The 7,503-nt window shown below is 42.2% G+C and overlaps 1 long non-coding RNA gene across 1 annotated transcript in view; it reads right to left on the reverse strand.

Annotated features, from left to right (window-relative positions):
• The window catches only part of LOC134807758 (uncharacterized), a 72,554-nt gene extending 65,331 nt beyond the window's left edge, over nucleotides 1-7,223 (reverse strand). Inside the window, exon 1 of the long non-coding RNA XR_010148991.1 lies at nucleotides 6,901-7,223. This is a non-coding gene — a long non-coding RNA (uncharacterized LOC134807758). The remainder of the gene's footprint in view (nucleotides 1-6,900) is intronic.
• Nucleotides 7,224-7,503: the final 280 nt, after the last annotated feature.

Here is a 7,503-nt window from a genome sequence, read left to right on the forward strand (position 1 = left end):
AGATAGTAAATACCTGTTTTTCTTAAGCTGCTAAATTTGTTACTCAGTAGTAGATAACTATTACACCATCCCTCCCACAGTCAAGATAATCCAGAAAGACCTGCCTCATGGCATACTACAGTCATGAGGAAAAGTACACTGCTGCCCTACCTCACGCCCACGAACTTGTTAATCAACCAAAACCCTCTTTCTTTTTGGATGTGGTCTTACAACCCTTCCCAACACAACTCTCCAAGCAGGCACCCCCAGTCAGTTGTTCGGAGATGAAAGAAAACTCTTGCTGTCCCTAGAACAATTCAAAGAGAAGAAAACTCCAAGTTAGAAGACCTGATTTCTACTTACAAGCCAACAGGCTTTGGGCAGGTCATTTATACTCTCTCAACTTCATTTTCCTCATTGATAAAGTAGAGATAATCTATTTGGATGCTCTGAGGTAAAAGGAACAGAATACTCAACTTAAAAAATCTAAAGAGAATTTTGTCTTTTCCTAGTCTGCCACCTTCTATGTGTTGGCATCTCCCCTTATGGCCACAGGACGGTTGTAGCAGCTCCAAGCCTCATGCCTTCCCAAAATAATGCCCCTGGGCACGAAAAGGAAGCATTCTTGTCTCCTGGTCTATGGGTATGAAAAAATTTCCCCAAAAGGTCCCCCAGCAGAATTCCCCAGGTGTCATCTTGGCCAGAACCAGCTTACATGCCTACCCCTAAAATCATCACTGGCTGAGTGGATCGAGATTATCCTGATTGTCTGAGACAACCCACATTTCACCCCTGAGGCTGGGAGAGGCCTGGCTTCCCCTGGAGCCAATGGCCATCCAGAGAAGAGCTGGCAAAATTTGAAGTTCTGTGCACGTGAAATGAAGAGGGGCAAGTTGCCGTTGGGTAAGTGTGTTAGTTTGCACAGGCTAGGCCATGCTGGAGTATAACATACATGATGATTAACCCAATAGAAACTTATATCTTGCCCGCACTACATGCCCAGCACAAGTCAGTGAAGGGCTCTTTCTTTTTGCACAGAGTGACTCAAGATCAGACTCACAGAGGCTCCATCCTATCAGCACAAGGCCTCAGGTTTACTCCAGCAGCAGAGGGAGAAGCTGGAGACGTCACTTTCCCTTATATTTCTTTGGACAGAACCAGTGAGTGACCCTACCCAACTGAAAGTGTAGTCTCCCATGTACTGGAAAGAGGAGAATGAAGCAGGAATTGTTCTGACCCTATTAGGCAAACAACAATGTCTGCAATAAAGTCTTATTTCCTCAGCAGGTTTTTGTGACATTCAAATAAGATAATGTATTAATTCATTTTTCAAACAATCATTAAGCACATAAGATCTACCAAGCACTGGACTGGATACAAGGATATAGATACAAGGATCAATAAGCCACAGTTGCCACCCTCCTGGCAGATATAACCACTCAGAAGACACCAAACTTATCAGAATAACATTCAAAGTTTGTTTGCCCTTTTCTTCCCCTTCCAGGCCCTGAGTGCTCACCTCACAAATTTTATCTCCCTATTGTTGGCTTAAAAGCTTTTGCAATGGTTTCAAGAGGGGTCATTGCCAGAAAAGACAGAGGACTAATCGAGAGTGGCACAGCATCCAGGGACTGTAGTAGAAGATGGTGAGATACTTACAGATGTCATCTTTTCCTTAATCTCTCTTGTCTCACAGAGTGTTAAAACAAATGAGTTTTTACATGGTTTCTTTCCAAAATCCTTTTTGTGTGGTTCATGAGAGAGAAGAGATTCCTGCCTGAGTCAGTTCTAACAGTCCACTCCCCTACTTCCCCAAGCCTGTCTCCTTTAGCCAGCATTATCAGCAACTCGGTGTTTGATGGCTTCACTCCTTTCGTGAGTGTGATCTTCCTCAAGAAGAGGTCATGATGCTGTTAGGATTGACTAACCTGCACTTACAGATAGACCCTGAAATTGCAGTGGCTTAATATAAAGTGCTCAGCAGGATCACCTGGTCAGTTCAGGGCTGAAGGGAGGGTTTTCTCCATATCGTCTTCAGACACCCAGGCTGATGGTGGTTTTCCATTTTCAACCATGGTTTCTAAGGTTGCCCTAGGCATTGAGAGCCCCACCAACCGGAGAGAAAAGATCACGGGCAGTGCGTGTGGGAGGTTTTCAGTGGGCTGGGCCTGAAAATAGTACCCAGCACCTCTGCCCACAAACCACTGGAGAGAACTCAGTCATGTGACCACACTTAACTGCTAGGGGGGCTGGGATATATCATTTAATCGTGTGCCCAGGAAGAAAGAACAGATTTTAGTGGACAGCTAGCAGTCTCCCCCACACTCACCCACACAACTTCCTATTTTTCAACTTGGCAAAAGCTGAGTCCAGGGAGTATTTCTATACAGCAATGTACTCTTTGGCCTGCCAAGAGGCCACATTTTTTATGTGAGAAGTTTCACAAATATCTTGGTGCGATTAATGGGCAAAGACCTGACTCCACCCATTTTTCCTGTGGTATCACTACACCTAGATTCTTGGTTAAGTCCTCCAATACTAGACATAAAACCTTAAGGATGTGAAGTGATCCAGGCATTTCCAACCTAAGGAGAAATCAAAGGATGCTTCCCATGTAAAATTCATCTTTTTCCAAATAGTAACCAAAAAGATAAAGGCTTATGTGACAATAAATTCAGCAGCCATAAGACTTGAGGAAGGGGGCTTCCTAGACACCTTCCATGCATTCACCCCCTGAACACATGTTTACTGAACATCCGGTGTGTGCCAGGCACTGTGTTAGGCACAAGAGATACACTGATGAACCAGAATGATGTGTCTTGTGGACCTCAGAGACTAGATCGAAGAAAGAAAGTACACAAGAATATAAATGAAACACATATCATGATAATTATAAGAAAAAAATCAGGCCAAGGCAGAGCATAACAACAGGAATGGGGAAGGGTGATGTGTAAATGAAGACCCTAAGGATAAGGTGTTAGCCACGCAAAGGGAGTGAGCGAGGAGGTGGGCACTGCAAGTAGAGGACACAGCGTGTGCAGGGGCTGGGAAAGGGAGAGTGCAGTGTGACCGAGGAACAGAGAGTTGCCAGTGTGGCTGAAGATGAGGAAGGAAGCATGAGTGGGAGATGAAACTCGAGAAGCCAGCCAGAACCAGATCATGAAGAGTTTTATATGTCATGATGGGAGGCATTTGAATTTGAATCTGAATGAAACAAGAAGCCATCAGGGCCTTTATGATGTGAAGGGACATGATTCCAACTGTATTAGTTAGCTAGGGCGGCCATAACAAAGCACCACAGGCTGAGTGACTTAAACAGCAGAAATTTACTGTCTCATCGTTCTGGAGGCTAGAAATCCAAGAGCCAGGTGTTGGCCGTGTCATTTCCTCCTGTAGGCTCTGAGGGAAGATCAGTTGCAGGTCCCTCTCCTAGCTTTCGGTGGTTGGCTGGCAATCTTTGGCACTACTTGTAGACGGTGCTTAACTGTGCCTTCTCAACATCTTTTCTCTGTACAAGGCTCTTTCTCTCCAAGCGGCATTCTTTTTATAAGGACAACAGTCATATTGGGTAGGAGCCCACTCTAATTCCGCATGACTTCATCTTAACTAACTATATCTGCAATGACCCTATTTCCAAATATGGTCACATTCTAAGGTACTGGGGTTACAACTTCGTATAATTTTGGGGTGGGGACACAAGTCAATCCATAAAACCCACATTTTAAGATTAGTCTCTGCTAAGTATGAATGGGAAGAAGGGGTGATTGGAGTGGAGGTGCAGAGGCAAGATCTGGGAGACTAGGGTCACTGCTGCCAAGGTGAAAGTTGATGTGGGCCTGGGCTTGGTGTCCCAGGAGATATTTTGTTGCTAAAACCAGCATGACTGCTGATAGACTGTATTTCACTGGTGACGGAAAGGGGTGAAGCAAAAATAACACTTCAGTTTCTGGCTTGAGCAAGGAGGAAGATGTTGATGCAATTGAGGAGATGAAAAGGAATTGGGGGATAGAGACATGTTTTGGGGTAGACTCCCATGGTTTTATTTGGGTAATGTTAAGTTTGAGATATGTATGAACCAGCCAAGTAGTTATACCAAGTAGACAGTTGCATATAAGGATCTGGAACTCCAAGGAGAGGTGTGCTCTAGAGATTTAAATGTGGAGTCACAAGTGTAGAGAGGAATTAAAGTCACCAAGAACAACTGAGGTGCAGAGCCATTGTTGCTCCTTCTCAGGGTTGGTCATTCTTCTCAGAGGGCTGAGATCCTGACTGTCAAACAAGCCAACCCCTGACTGTTCCATCTCAGGCTTCACACAGATTCTCTGGGTCCTTGGTTTCTAGAGAACATGAAGAGAGTGCTCCAAATTCTCTCCCAGGTTTATACAAACTATTCATCATCTACCTCCAAGAACACCCACACAGCCCAAGGTACACAGCTACCTACATCGTATGAACATTGGTGAACACACAGATGCACGCCCCGTCCCTTCAACAGAAATGACCTAAACTTTGTGAGGTTCACATGTCCCTAGAGATGATCTCATTTGCCTGCTTCAAAAGCGCTTTGGTCTGCACAGCCTGTAGCAGCAAATTTACACTTCAAAAAGCAGACAGCTTTTTCCACATCTTATTCACTTAATGGGTGAGAATGTAAAATTAGTTCCGTTGCTGATGAGGACCTTGAGCCAAATGAAAAGTGTTCATTTGTCAGCACAGACTTACAGCCTGAGACATGATTATATAGCTAATCCAATAATGGGTTTTGATGCTGAGCATTTATTTATATACAGTATGTCTTGTTATCTGTTGATAATCAGGACCTACAATTTACTCTTTCTTGTGCGTGTAGTGTGAAATAGCAACATCTTCCAGACATATTGCATTTAAGTACCAACATGCAAACACATACAAAAAGCGCCATCATCAGCAAAATATTTTATTTGCTTTCTTTAAGAAAGAGAGAGAGAGCCAATGCATGTATTCAGGCTTTTATATTTTTGGATATAATAGTAAATAACATATGAAGTCTCTTTCAAGGCTATATAAGGGTTAAAAAAGAACACTGAAAACAAAATTTCCTTTATCATTTTGATCCACCCAAATCAAGTGATTTCTTCCTCTTGCTCTCTAAAAATTCTATCTGCAGGTCAAATCCTACACATATTTTTACATATAATGGTATAAACCAAAAAGATACCTGGCGAAAATCTTCACAGTGCCACCAACTGACTCTCTGACTACCTGAATCTTTCAGATACTCTGCTTGTTGCAAAGGTGCGCATTATCACCATGTGAGCATGGGAACTGTAATAATTATCTCAGGCAAAATCTTTCTTTAAAAAATAGTAACTTAAAATTAAATATAAAACCACCACATTTCTACAAACTCTTGCAGAGACTACATACTGCTACATTATATTGTTTCTTACCCTGTGGATGAGCGTAAATGTCTGTCACTAAAATATAGGGACACTCTCATCCTAATATAAATATAAAATGCATAAAATCCAACATTTAAAACAAGCAGGCATTTTTATAGGTATGATGCCTTGTCACATATTCCAGCTATAATAAAGCCTACGGGAAGGGAAAGGCACGTCAGGATTAAGTATTCTGTTCATTGCAAATGTGTAGCACACCTGTAAAATCTGTGAAAAATCCCACATTTTGGAAAAGTCACTGCAAGTTCCTTTCCATGCTACCATCTCTTGGATAGGCCTAGAAAAATCCAGAACAAATGCAGCGAAGCATCAGAGAGCTGTTATCTCCAGCTGCCACTTTTCCCCACTTAGTGATCCCCAGCCCAAAGGAAGCTGAGAGGACTGGTCACTCTATGATATATGAGAATGAAGGGGGGCAAGCACGCTTTTTTAAACTGAAATTTATTCCACAATAAATACTTCAATGTTGGTGGGACATGATGTTTTATTGGATTACACTCGTTTGCTAGAGAAATCACACTGGGAATAGCAAAGCTTGCGGTTTTGTGGGTAATGCATTTGTAGATGTGAGGGTTTTACACTGGAAGTGTGTTGAAGAAGGATAACAAGCCAAATTAGGAAATAGCCAAATACATGCAAATCTATATTAGGGCAATACTTGGCCGCGTTAAGTCCAAGAGCTTTCTGCGGCAGTTGCTTTACCTAGGCCGGATAATTCATTAGGTTTTGACTCTGGTAAAGATTAAATGAATATAGCATACATTACATTCTTACTTTCGTCGCAGAAACAAATCTTCCTTGTACCAGCCAGTGTAATCTTCAGAGTTTTCGTTATATAAAACACCTCAAGAAAAATGCACCTCAGTAAGATTTACACTTTATTACTCTAATGATTCTACAAACACTACCACAATGTGATGAAAGACAGAGTAGTCCCGGACTGATTGAGAGCTAATAAAAATCAGTACTGAAAACTGAAAAGAGCACCCTTATCATCTTTCTTTCATTTAGAGCTGATTACTAGGGGATTATAATGCAATCACAGCTATGTGTGAGAGGTAGCTATGGGAACCAGTTTTAACTGTTTATCTAGCCAAAGATCTTAATTTAAGTTTGAACACTCTGATTCATTTATATGTAAGACACCAAGGAGACAAAATGCAGAAGAAACAGATGCGCACTTGTTCTTTCCATTTAACTTCGTAAGCTACCAGCCAATTTGTCTTTCAGGGACAAAATTAATTTCTGATGACAATGTGAGCAAGTAATAAACTAGAAGTTCCTGTCCTGGGAAACTTGTTAATGCCATGTAATGTTCTGGAGTTATTTAGGAGGGGAAGAAAGAGATTTGCTCCTGGAGTTACGGGGACGTCTGTAACAGACTTGCCTTTGTCCCAGCTCTTAGTCACCCCTGCAGAGGTTTATGACACCCTTTCTAGAAGTTGAATTGGGAAAGTTTAAAAGAAACCATGTTACTTACCATTTCTTTCCTATGGAGTATTTTTAAACTTCTCATTTTCCTTCATATTCTCCACATGATTCAGAATTGCTCAGAGCACAAACCTCTGGCCCATTGCTTCCCAGCCTTGGCATACAGGCAAGGCGAGTAATGATGAGATGAAAAATGAATCATAAGGCTTCCTTCGTGGGTCCCATGTTGCTGTACAACACAGCCCTTTGCAGACAAGTGCACTCAACCTGAGGGGCTCGAGGCCATGGCAAACACTTCACAGAGGGGCCCAGGATGTGTGCCAGGACATCTCAGGGATGGGATTCAGTGTGCTAATCCGCTGCCAGCCAGAGAGAAGGGTGCCAGTCAGCTAAATGAAAGGCATGCACATATTTACTTGGATGGGAATTGAGACTGGCCACCTCCTTGAAAGCTATCTATGATGCTACCTATTTCCTCATGTCAGCGAGAATAACCATAATGATAATAATAAAAGCTAGCACTTACTGAACATTTACTGTATACCAGAGAATAAGATGGACACTCTACATACATTACTTCGTTTAATTAGCTCAAAACTCTATGAAGAAGTCATTTTTATGGCCATTTTTTGGGCAAGGAAACTGAGTCACA

The sequence above is a fragment of the Pan troglodytes genome, chromosome 1 (genome assembly GCF_028858775.2).
Source record: "Pan troglodytes isolate AG18354 chromosome 1, NHGRI_mPanTro3-v2.0_pri, whole genome shotgun sequence".
Taxonomy (NCBI): domain Eukaryota; kingdom Metazoa; phylum Chordata; class Mammalia; order Primates; family Hominidae; genus Pan; species Pan troglodytes.